This window comes from Elephantulus edwardii, unplaced genomic scaffold, assembly GCF_000299155.1.
Source record: "Elephantulus edwardii isolate Elephantulus edwardi_28Jun2011 unplaced genomic scaffold, EleEdw1.0 scaffold00191, whole genome shotgun sequence".
Taxonomy (NCBI): domain Eukaryota; kingdom Metazoa; phylum Chordata; class Mammalia; order Macroscelidea; family Macroscelididae; genus Elephantulus; species Elephantulus edwardii.
The window spans coordinates 3,559,096-3,572,380 of NW_006399941.1; positions in this window are offsets into that span (position 1 = coordinate 3,559,096).

Here is a 13,285-nt window from a genome sequence, read left to right on the forward strand (position 1 = left end):
CTTCACATCTGCCAAGTCCCTTCAGAAAATATCTTCCATTGTCCAACCCATGATCTGACAGCTTGTATCTTAAGCTTTCTTGGCTTCTGTGATTCCAAACACGTCGACTGCTGACATTTTTTTTTTCTTTTGACCAGTGTCTCTTAAGTTTAGTTGTACTGTCTCCAAGTGAAGGTAACGTGTCCTGTAGAACTCCTGTGTAGATTATGGTTTCCTCTTCCCACCGGTTTTCCCTGTGTACCTTTGAAAGATGCCTCTTCGTTGTTATCTGAGGTGACTTCCCCCTGTGTGCCACTTTTAGGCTTCCTTTCCGCCCAGGTGCACGTTGTCCCTGTCCCCAAGGGCCTCTTCCCGCTGGTTTTCCCTGTGTACCTTTGAAAGATGCCTTTTCGTATTATTATTATTATTATATTGTAAAACTAATATTTTTGTTATTGTTTTCATTCCTTCATTCATGCACATTTTTTTATTATTATTATTATTATATTGTAAAACTAATATTTTTGTTATTGTTTTCATTCCTTCATTCATGCACATTTTTTTTCCTTTCTTTCCCCTCCTACACTTAACACAACAAAGCAGGATTTTTGTTGCTGTTCCGTACTGTTGAGTTGGGACTAACTCATAGCTGATCCTCCAGTGGGTTTTCAGAGGCAGTAAGACTTACAGGAGGAGATGGCCCATCTTTTTCCTGCAGAGCACCGGTTGGATTTGAACAACATGCCTTCACATTGGCAGTCCAACTCCTTTTCAGGACTCCTAATTGGTTTGAAAGATTATAGGGAACAGATATGGTTACTCTATGAAGTATATGGGACCCTAGTTTATAGATAATATTGAACTGATTCAAACAAGTTTTAATGTCTGTTTTAAATCTTTCCTCAAAGCATGGCACTTTGCATTGAGAAATGATTCCTTTCGGAGAGATCTTGTAATGTCATGGAAAGTTTAGTCCAAGAATCAAAGTTCAGACTTCCAGTCCCAGTTTTAACATTGATGACACTTGCCTGTTTCTTGTCTTCTGCACCTGTTCTTGAACTTTCTCCATAGTGATGTCAAATGAATGACATTACATGAGTGATAGATTACAAAGGGAAAGTGGAAGGAAGGAAACTAGAGGAGGTGTGGAGAACCTGGGACTAGAATGTAGGTCTCTTCTCTGTGAAAGAGAAAGGGAAGAAAGGAAGGAGAGGAAAGAAGAACTTCAGAGTACAAATGTCTCTCTGAATGTTTTGATGGGAGCTTTTAGTCAAAATAATTAATAAATAAAGTTCTATATCTTGTTCGATGTTGTTACTGTCAACAAGTACAACTCATAGTTTAAGCCTCACAAATTGATAACTTGTGTCACAATATTGAAGGATGCTATGAGCTATATTTTGAATGAGCCAGGAATCATCAAAAAAAAATGAGGGAATACACAGTGAATGTACCAAAAATAGCTGACTGACATTGAAAAATTTCAAGAAGCACCATATGAACAAGAGCCAATAAAGAAAGAATTTTAAGTTCTACTAAAGGCATTGGAAAAAACTAAGGCCCCAGGAATTGATGCAATACCGATTAACATGTTTCAACTAACAGATGCAGCCCTGAATGTGATTATCAGTCTATGCGAGGAAAACAGGACAGTTGTTTGACTGGTTGGAAGAGATCCACATTTGTACCCATTCCCAAGAAAGGTGATCCAATAGAATGTGGAAATTATAGAATAATATAATTAATAACACATACAAGCAAAATTTTGAGGAAGATCATTTAAAAAACAGGCTAGAACAGTATATGTATAAAGAGAAATGGTAGCAGTTCAGTAGGATTTAGAAGAGGCCATATCATTAGGGATATAATTACTGATGTCAGATGGATCTTGGCTGGAAGTAAAGAATACCAGAAGAATGTCTATTTATGCTTTATTGACTGTGTAAAGGCATTTTTATGTGGACCATAACAATTTATGATCATTGAGAAGAATTGGAATACCAGAGCACTTAATTGAGTTCATGGGAAAACTATATTAGACCAAGAGGCTATTGTGCAAACAGAGCAAGGGAATATTACATGTTTTAAAATTAAGAAAGGTGTGCATTAAGGTTTTATCCTCTTTCCATACTTATTCAAACTGTAGGCCAAGATTTGAGAAGTTTCTTGCCTTTTCTTGTAGCATCTTTATGATTTCTGCCATGTTCAAGTGTATTATTGCAGTCATTATGCCAATCCATCTCATTTTAGTATTCCTCTCCTTTTCTGACCCTTTAATTTTCTAAGCATGATCTCTTTCCCCAAGGACTGGCACCTCCTATTTTGACCTGACATTGTTCCTAATGTGACCTGTCACACTCATATAGCAAGTCATCTCATATTTTTAAATTTATTTTATTAATTTTAATGAACATTTACAGAGATTTTGGATTTTCATTCATTCATTGTTGCACTTTTTTCTTTGCCCCCACCCCCAGTTTGCTCTCCTCTTTGAAAAGCAAAAGATAAATTTTGTTAGTATACAATCCCCCCGCCACTGCCCCCAATGCACTCCGCCATGCAACCTTAATCCTGGATTCCTGTGATAATCATAATATGCTATCATATATCACTTTTAAACTGTTCTCTCCCTCATCTGTTTCAATTCAGTATACATAATCTATCCAGTTTTTGTCAGTCTTACCCCCACCCTGATGTCAGTCACTTTCTACAACAGTGGCACCATGCAGTATTTGTCCTTTTGTGACTGAGGTATTTTACTCAGCATAATGTCCTCCAGGGTCACCCATTTAGAAAAATATGGAACGCTTCACAAATTTGTGTGTCATCCTTGTGCAGGGGCCATGCTAATCTTCTCTGTATCTTTCCAATTTTAGTATATGTGCTGCCGAAGCAAGCACGTAATCTCATATTTTTATGACTTCCACAAAATTGAATATTCTATTCTGATACTGTCATCTTGCACAAATACACTTTAAAGCCACCATCCCTGCATGTTGGACTAGGAAATGGTAAAATTAAAGAACAAACCAAACCAAACAAAAATGGACAATGAGTATTTCACAAAAGTAAATATCCCCACGCCACTGTTCTTTATTTTTGGATTATGTTCCTTCTAAATATCTGGCATTGAAATTTCTTTTAATTTTTCAACGAACCCAAAATGCTAAGAGGTTAGCAATGTTTTTAAAGCTCTTGCCTCCGTGAATTTCAAATTTGGCAACTCACTGAGGACCCTAAAGCTTTTTTTTTTTTATTAAGTCCAAAAGTCTATGGTTCACAGCTCTAAAAGAACCACAAGTCTTGACATAAAGTTCAAGGGAAAGAGTTTTGTTACTACTAGCATTTCCCTATCAAAAATAAGAGGATGGTAACTAGTATCAAACATTCACACCTTTTGCAGCCTGACTTTGGCCAGGAGCACCAGACCCCAGAGGTGTCTTACAGAGGAGTATGTAGTCAGTCATCCCCAAAGTTCCCCGGCCAACCCCTTGGCTTCCTGCTCTGCTTTGTGATGTTTCTCTGCAGTTTTCTGTAACATCCCATAGGAGAATGTGGTGTCAAAGGTTTATTATTCAAAATATCTTCCTTAGTCATTGACTGACTTTGCCTCATGGATGGGTGGGGTATGCAAATAGGGCGTGTTAGCTTATCCATAGGGGCATTGGCCATTAAATTGAGCAGATACAGAAGTAGAAATGAAGAACCTCAACACCTGCAAAGAAGAAGCAAGAGAATGTGTAGCACGTCCTTCAGGGTCTGAGTTTTTTGTGCCCGACACACTAGAATCTATGGGAATAGCAGCCATAGCAGGTACAGAAGAGAACCAGATCCCTGATATGAGACCGAGTGGATCTTGAAGCTGCTACCCCATGGGGACCAGAGCTAAGAGCCTTTGCTTAAGTCAGTTAGATGACTGCGGAGGGGAGAGCCATAACTGACAGAAGTCAGTTTTGTAAAACTGACCTAAAACTGTGACGAGGTTCAAGGCTGAGGTAACAAGAGAACATTCCAGCAGCTGTCTTGACTGAGTGATTAAATTCTGCTAGGAACCTAAATAGTAGCCTTTTGGCTTCTCTAATATGATTCTGAGAGTGAGGTGGAGCTCCCAGAAGAAAACAAGCTTGAAAGGAGGAGTGGCATCCACTTCCGTAATAGCTTGCCTCTGGAAACCCTATGAATCTGGAGAGAGGATGAAAGGCACCCAAGCATCGAGGACTCTCCTTCATAGGGTCGCTACTCGACAGCACTTACAACAGCAATATGATTCTGTTGGTCTGTGAGCTATTGCAGTGGATTTTGGACTTGATAATGCAGTAAGATTAAGATTGGTGTTGAGATGAGTAGGAAAATATGCAGGAGCGTGGGGGATATGTCTGACCTTACGAGAAATGATTTTACGTTGTTGATGTTGCTGACAGGGAGAATTCCCCCTTGGTAAAAGGCCAGATATGGCTGTCCCCACCTGATCCTTGATCTTTTTAAAGGTAAACCATTGAACATAAAGATAACCTCATGAAGACCAGTGAATATTATCTCTTCATTTTACAGATAAAAGTATTGATTGTTGTGATTTCATAGCAACCCTGTCAACAATATATCTGAACCCTGTGCCATCCTCACAACCTCCGACATATTATCCTAAACATTTTTTAATTAAAATATCTTTTTTAAAAAAGAAACCAAAATGCTATCAGAAAATAGTGATGTTTTTAATGTTCTTGTCTTGAAAATGAAAAAAAAAATCTATATGTTTTATTGAAAAAGTTTATTCCACTTGGAGTGGGAGCTAGAATTTTCCAGATACTGGTCTTGTTTCTCCACTTCACTTTTTATGTCTGGCTATACATTGTGAAGGAGCTCTGGTGGCCTACTAGAGTAAGGAGGTGCACTGGCAACACAAAGGTACGTGGTTCAAGTCCACTAGCTGCTCTATGAAACAAAGATGGGCATTCTCATTGCCTGCAATTAACTGTCTCTGATAACTCACTGAGGGGTCAACCATTGGTTGGTTTCAACTCAAAGGTACACAACAAGGAAATATATTCTGAGATCATGAGGGGTAAGATGATATAGAGGGATGATTTGCCCTTGGCAAAGAACTTGCTAAGGAGAAGTAAGAAGACCTTGGTTTCACTAATGCAACATTTTTTTCACTATTTCAGGATGAAGCTAGCTAAACAGTAAGTTTTTCTAAGTGCACTGATACTCAGCAAGCCCAGGCAGATTTCTGCTTGAGTAGGTGAAAAAAAAACCCTCAAATAACCTCCTCTTTTAGAAATCACTTGCGATTTCACATGGCAGTATTACCAAGAATTAGTAATTAATTGGAAATATCTGGTCAAATTAAAACAGAGTCGAGTCAACCAGCTCCCATGAGTTCATTCTGCTTGCATCAGACTTTACACTATGAAATTGCTTATACAAAGCTGCTTCAAAATAACACAAAATAAGGGCTCGAGGACATCTTGTCATTCTTTAATCTTTGCAGGTTAATTATGCATTCAGAAACTAAACACATTGTTAAGAGACATTGCTAAGCTTGGCCACACCCAGCTTGGTGTGTCAGGAGGAAGATTAGTTTAGGCAGGTCAATGTTTTCGGATTACTTATGGTTGAACCATTGCCAGCCTCCATTCTCAGTAAACAGAAGCTGTGCTTTGTGGTGGTAACAGTGTTCTGCTGGGAGGGAGGCTCTGACAGGTACTGTCATCAGGTACATTTGTGTCAAGATGCAGAAAGCCCGTAGGGAGATACTTCCAAGTGTTTACCTACACAATTTGACTTGGCACTGCCAATTGCTGGTGATTGGCCATTTCTGGGCTGGGTACTGTGCATTTCTTGGAGGGTACAGCTTGTATATCATCTTTCTCTTTTGTGGTAACTTGTTAAGAAGCTACAGAAACAGAAACATCTGGAAAGCTGCATCTCAGGGGGATATTTAAGAATCAATGACAGATAAGGTGAAAGTCAACCACAAATTAACAGTATTTATACAAGTGAGTTAATAGAAACAGGATTTAATCATGGGCTGTTTTTTACTCTTTCTCAGAGAACCATGGTGAGCTTCTGAACAAATTAAGGAAAGTGTTTCTACATAAAACACCTAGTTAAATGTGTTGAGCTTGTTACCTGGATAGTAAAGACAGGAAGAAAAATAGAAACAAACTAGTGAAAGGTTGGATTCATGTTGTAAATAATAGTAATTTTTAAAAATATGAGCATTCATAGTTACCTCTAAGGATATGAAGAATTTCAGAGCAGGAGAACAAAATATGTAAAAAAACAGCTCTCTGGGAAGTTAACAGGGAACTCTGGTCAGATGTATGGCATATGAACTTGGCTGAGAAAAACCTACAGCTTTTCCATTGGCAGTTGGGCTGTTAACCCAAAAGGGGCAGCTCTCTGCTGGTTTGCATTCACCTGTGCTTCCAAGGGAAATAAAGAGGTCTCCTCCCTGAAATTTACACTCGCTAAAACCCAATGAAGACTCCGTGATGTGTTTATTCCAATGGAAATGGGTTTTTGGGAGGTTAGTTAACATGCTTAACTGGTGAAGAGTATTGAAGGTATGGACAGTCAAAAGAACAAATAAATATCTTGAAGAAAGTGCAATCAGAATGCTCCTTAGAGGCAAAAATGGTGAAAATTAATCTCATTTATTTGGAGCATATTTTCAGTAAGAACCAATCCTTCAAGAGAGATGTCATTCTGGGAACAGTGGAGGGTCAGCAAAAGAGAAGAGAGCCTTCAAAAAGAAGGACTGATGCAGTAAATCAAGCTACCACTCCGGGCTTGAGGATAGCAGACATCATGAAGACAGCATAGGATAGGCAAGGTTCCACTCTATAGTTCTTGGAGTCACTATGAGTTGTAGTTGACTTGATAGCACAAACAAACAAAAATGATAGTAAAGATGGAGGTTTGAACTCATTGAGAAGCATCTCAGAAAAGCCTGGCAATGTAGTGACAAAGAATCCGTCTTTGGAAAACCATCTGAAGTACAGCTCTCTCAGATACATGTGGGATCAATGCAAGTCAGAAGTGACTCAATGATATCTTTTAGTAGCGGTGGCACAGAAGGGTAGAGATACTTTTCTTGAAAATTTCTTTCAGTGTCTAGTCTGTGACACTAATCTATGACAAGAAGAATATTGCTTTCCTGGAAGATCAGTGGCGATTGTCTTTACAGAAGCTGTTAGTGTTTAAGTGCTTTTAAGTAAGGGACATTTTTCTTAACTTTTGACCTATGGATAGAATTCAGGGAATGGTAGAGATGTGTCATATGAACTTGACTGGAGACTAATCATAGCTTTTAGTGGTTGTTTTTGTTGTGTGCTGTAGAGTTATAACCAACCCATAGCTGACCCACCAGTGGGCTTTTAGAGACAGTTAATTGCACAGGAGGAGATTGCTTTTAGTTACACTCTCTAAATCTTCACTTTTCCTTAAATTATTGCTGTAGGCAAATGTTGTGGTGCTGTTAATAGCACTATTTAAGTTTTTTACATAAAAAGAAAATTTAAAATTTTGTTATCACCTTTTTGTCACTTTAAAACTTACAGTATTTAATAAGTGATAGATGGAGATTGCTATGGTATCTGGGGCAATGGGCCTTGGTGTGTTGGAATTAGTGAGACTGGCTCAGGACAGGGAAGGGTTCAGAGCTGCTGTATGTTGCTATATCACAGGCGACTCTACTGCACATAACAACAAAAACATACTATAGTGATTGTTTTTATTTAAACCTCATGTTTAGAGTCAGCAAGACCATGGGGAGGGCCCTTGTATTTAAAAGTTGGTTGTTATTACATTTTGGAGGAACATTCCTCTAAGTGGTACAGCACTCTTCTGTCAATATGCAATACTGAGGTAACCTGGGGTTGCTGTGATGCTGAACCTTGTGCCATTGGGGTGTCAAATGCCATACGGTTACCCGTGGTGGACAGTGTTTGGTAGAGCTCCCAGTTTAAAACAGGTTTGGAAGCAGGAGTGGCGTCCACTTCCTAAACAGCATGCCTCTGGCAACTCTGTGAACTTTGATAAATGGCGATGGTTGTGGAAAGGCTTCAGATTTTTTGTTCATAGGGTCTCTTAATCATGCTTAACGCGATGGCAATTATCAACAACAACAAGAAGAAGACATTTTATCTTGCTATGATCCATAATCAGCATTCTTGGCACTAGCAGTCAAGAAATCAAACGATTAGTTGCATTGGGGAAATTTGCTGTTAGGAAGATTTCTCCAGCATCCTATAAGGCAATGTATGAGTCTAGAGACTAAGGTGCATCTGATTCATACCATAGACTTCTTAATTCATTGCTATGTTTCAGAGGGCTAGACAATGATGAAGGATGACAAAAGAATAATTGATGTCTTTGAGCTGTGGTGCTGGTGAAGAGTGTTGGGCATACCATGGACTGCCAAGAGAACAAACAGATTTTTTCCTGGAAAGGGTGAAGCCAAGTTGCTTCTGGAGGTAAGGATTTTGAAACTCTGTCTCACATACTTTGGGCATGCTGTGAGGAGGGACCCATCCTTGGAGAAAGACATCATACTTCTAAGTGTGGATGGTTAGCACAGGAAAGGAAGAACCTGGATGAGATAGATTAACACAGAGACTGGGGTCATGGGGGCATGTGTGTCAGAGACAGTGAAATGAACTCAGGACAGAGTAGGGTTCAGAGTACTGTTCATAGGATTGCTATGAGCCACAGTCAACTGGACGGCACATAACAGCAACAACTGGAGAATATATATTACTGTGATTTAATCTTATTACTTTTGTTAGTACATTTGAACATAATTTTTTGTACAAGTATGTTCTCAATGGTTGTATTTCAGTAGATCAGTCAGTGCTTAAAGTCTTTTTCACTTACTGTCTTTCTCCAATCCCGATGCAACATTCTCCTTCATATAGTACAGCTTCTTGAAGGTTTTATCCAACATACAGAGTGAATAGGTATGGGAAAGTGATACAAGCCTGACATGTACTTTTCCTGATTTTAGACCATGCTCTGTTCTTTGTTCTGTTCAGACAACAGCTTCTTGGTCTACGTATAGGTCTCATGAGAGTACAACTAGGTGTTCTAAGATTCACATACTTCTCAATGTTATATGTAATGTGTTATGATCCACAGAGTCAAATGCTTTTGAATAATCAAGAAAACACATCTTTCCAGTATTCTCTACTTTCAAAATTCACTTTATATCAGCAATGAATAAATCTCTACAGCCTTATAATAAAGGTTACATCTCCACATTAAGAAAACAAAAATCCTCACAACTAGACCAATAACAACATCCTGCTAAGAGAAAAACATGGGAACTGTCAATTATTTTATTTTACTTGTGTTCATAATCAACACCCTTGGTATCAGCAGTCAGGAAATCAAAGGATGGATTGCACTGAGGAAATCTGCTCTCAAGGACCTCTCCAAAATGCTAAAGAGCAATGACATCAGTTTAAAGACTAAGGTACACCCAATTCAAGTCATGGTCTTTTCAATTGCTTCCTAAGCATCTGAAAGTTGGACAAAGGCTAAAGATCAAAGTAGTGGTACTATACCACAGTATAGTCCAGCACCACAGCTCAAAGGCATCACTTCTCTTTCTATCCTCTCTAGTCTTTGTCCAGCTCTCTGATGCTTAGCAAGTGATTGCAAAGACCATGGCCTATATCAGGAGAAGGAAATAAAAAGCATCCAGATTAACAAAGAGATGGTTAAAATGTTTCGATATGCAGATGATGTAATAGTGTACACAGAAAACCCCAAGGATTCAAGGAAAAAACTGTTAGAGCTAGTGGACTAATTTAGTAAACTGGCAGGATAGAAGCTCAGTATTAAAAAATCAGTAGGATTCCTCTACAACAACAAGGAAAACACAGAGAAGGAAACTAATACTATTTATAATAAGTAATGCTACTTATAATAGCCAACCACAAATTGAGACTCTTAGGAATAAACCTAACTAGAACACAAAAGATCTCTACAAAGAACACTACAAAATACTTTTGTGAGAAACAATAAAAGAAATAAATGGGGAAAAGTTTCTCATTCATGGATAGGAAGACTCAATATTGTGAAAATTACTATCCTACCAAAAACAATTTACATGTTTAATTCAATCCAAATATAGATAACAAATTAACTTTTCAAAGAGCTAGAAAAGATAATTGACAAGTTTTCTGGATGAGAAAGAAACCTCAAATAAACAAAACACTTCTGAAAAAAAAAATGAAATGGGAGGCATAACACTCCCTGATCTCAAAACCTACTACAAAGCTGTAATAACCAAAACAGCAGGTACTTGTACAATGACAGGTACATAAGCCAATGAAATAAAATCAAGAACCCAGAAATGAACCCATCTATCTATGGTCAACTAATATTCGACAAGGAAACAAAACCTGTCAAATGGAGAAATGACAACTTCTTCAACAAATGGTGCTGACAAAACTGGACTACTGCCTGCAGAAAGCTGAAGGAGGATCCAAATCTCATACCATATAAAATAATTAACTCAAGCTGGATTAGAGACTTAGGTGTAAGTCCCAAAGCAAAAAAGATCATAAGAGACAAAACAAGATCAAGCTAAGAAGTTCTTGCTCATCGTATACATACTCTGATAAGTACAGCCAGAAAAACACAACCAAAAGTGGATAAAATTGATGAATTGGACTTTCTAAAGATTAAATCCCTAGGTGCATCAAAAGCTTTTTACAATTAAGTGAAAAGAAAACCATCTGGTAATACCATCTCAGATAAGGGTTTTATAACAAAAGTTTACCAAATTCAACAGGGCCTCCATAAAAAAAGACTGTTAACCCAATTAAAAAATGGCCATAGGACATGGACCGGCTTCTCACAGAAGTAATTTGGATGGCCAAAAGACACATTAAAAAAATGCTCAAAATCACTGACAATATGATAGATACAAATCAGAATTACACTGAGGTACCACCTCACTCCATTTGTTATTTTTATGTGCCATCGAGTCACCTGCATCTCATAGTGATCCTATGTACAATAGCTCTAAACTCTGCCCTGTACTGATCCAGTCTTACTGACTCCAACACTTACTTGTATTGCCCCAGTTACTGTATCAATCCAATCCATCTCACATGGGGTCTTCCTTTCCTGTGCTGTCCCTCTACCCTTCTGAGGATGATATCATTCTCCAAGGAGTGGTCCCTTTAGGCCACATGCCCAAAATAAGTGAGACAAAGCTTCAAAGTCCTAGCCTCCAAGGAGAAACTTTGTTTTACCCTCTCCAAGTCAGACCTATTTGTTTTCTTGGCACTCCATGGTATGGTCAAGACTCTTCTCCAGCACCACAACTCACTCCAGTAGCAGTGACAACGTTTAATATCAGGTCCTCAGTAGACAAGGATCTTTTCCAGTCAGTTAACTAGGTACTTTGGGGAGAGGGGTACTAGGTAGCTTAATCATGTGGGACCCCTTAAGCTCAAGTAACAAGGAGGCATGCAAGAAGCCACTTCCAGAAGGGAACAAAAGGCTTCCTGCTTTATCATTAAGGTAATTTGGAGGGGTACCCCAAACTCCTGTTAGTCCCGAGGCCCATCACAAATATATAGGTGCTTGACAAAACATTGTTGTATCCAGGGTAATTTTATAGTTAAAACAGCCTAATATCTACCAAGAAAAGGCTCATCTAATGTCAGGAAAATATCAATCCACCCCAGGCATCATGAAAAAACAAAATAACCCTTCTCCTAAAAAAAAAGGAGACTCAATGAATACCCAGATTGAAAGAATCCGAAGAAATATATTGATATAGAGTTATTTGATCAGTTACAGAAAAAGACACAAATGTGGGAAGAAACAATAGAAATCATTAAAAGAGCAAATGCCTCAGAGAAAACAGCCTAGAAGAAATATCTGGATGAGGAGCAACTTGAACAGCTATGGAGAAAAATGCGAAAGATGGAAGGAAGAATTGATAGAATAGATAAAGAGATACTAAAACTTACAGCCAACACAGTACTGGAAATAAGGGAAAAGTGTGACAATACAATCCACAATATTAAGATCAAAATGGCAGTGGTGTCCAACATGCTGAGGGTCAGTGAGCTGGATGACAAGATCTTCACTGGAAACATGCTAGAAGAAAAATCAGAGATGAGGTGTAAAGAAAATGAAGAAACATTAGAATCATGCCAGGTGACATCAAAGGGAATAACATATATATGACTGGAATTCCAGAACATGAAAGTGACAGGAAAATGATTGAGATGATTGTGGGAAAAGTACAAAAAGAAAACTTCTCAGATATTTTGAAGAATGGGGAAATCCACATTCAAGAAGCACAGAGAACATCAAATAGACTAAACCCAAAAAGAAAAACAAGATATAATAAAATTCTCCGAATGAAAATATAAATAAAGAATTCTAAAACAGCATGAGAAAAACAAGGAGTTACCTACAAAAGGGAAACAATTAGGTTAAGTTCTGATTTTTCAGCAGAAACCATGCGAGCTAGAAGTCACTGGATGCCATATACAGACAGTTGAAAGTTAATAATTGTCAGCCAAAGATCCTATACTCAGCAATACTCTCCCTCAAATATGAAGAGGGAATTAGATTATTTGCAGAAAAGAAGGAACTTAGGAAATTTGTGAAAACAAGACCAAAAGTACAGGAAATTTTAAGTGAAACCCTTCACATGGAAACACCGAAGGAAAGTACAAAGATCATAGTAATCAGAAAAAACAGAAAAAGAAGTGCAGCAAAATGGCAAAAATAAAACCTAACTCGACAATAATCACATTTAATGTGAATGGACTAAAAGCCCCAATTAAGAAAAAAAAAATAGTAGCAGAATGGATAAAAAAAACCCCATCAATATATTGCCTACAAGAGACACATCTTAAAAAAGAAGAGAAAGACAGACGCAAGGATGCGGAAAAATATACCAAGCAAGAGGCAACTTCAAAAAAGCAGAAGTGGCAATACTATTCTCTGATAAAATAGATTTCAGAATGAATAATTCCATCAAAGATAAGGAAGGGCATTACCTACTGATTAAAGGTACAATAGATCAAGAAAACATAACCTTGGTCAACATTTACGCCCCAAATGATAGACCTGCAAAATACATAAAACAACAGTTAACAGAATGGAAGAGAGAAATAGCACCACAATAGCATAGAGAGAGATCAGTTGTCTTGTTGTTGTTGTTATATGCTGTCGAGTCGCCTGCAACTCATAGCGACCCTATGTACAACAGCCCTAAACTCCGCTCTGTCCTGTGCCAATCGCACTGTCTCTGACACTCCCATCC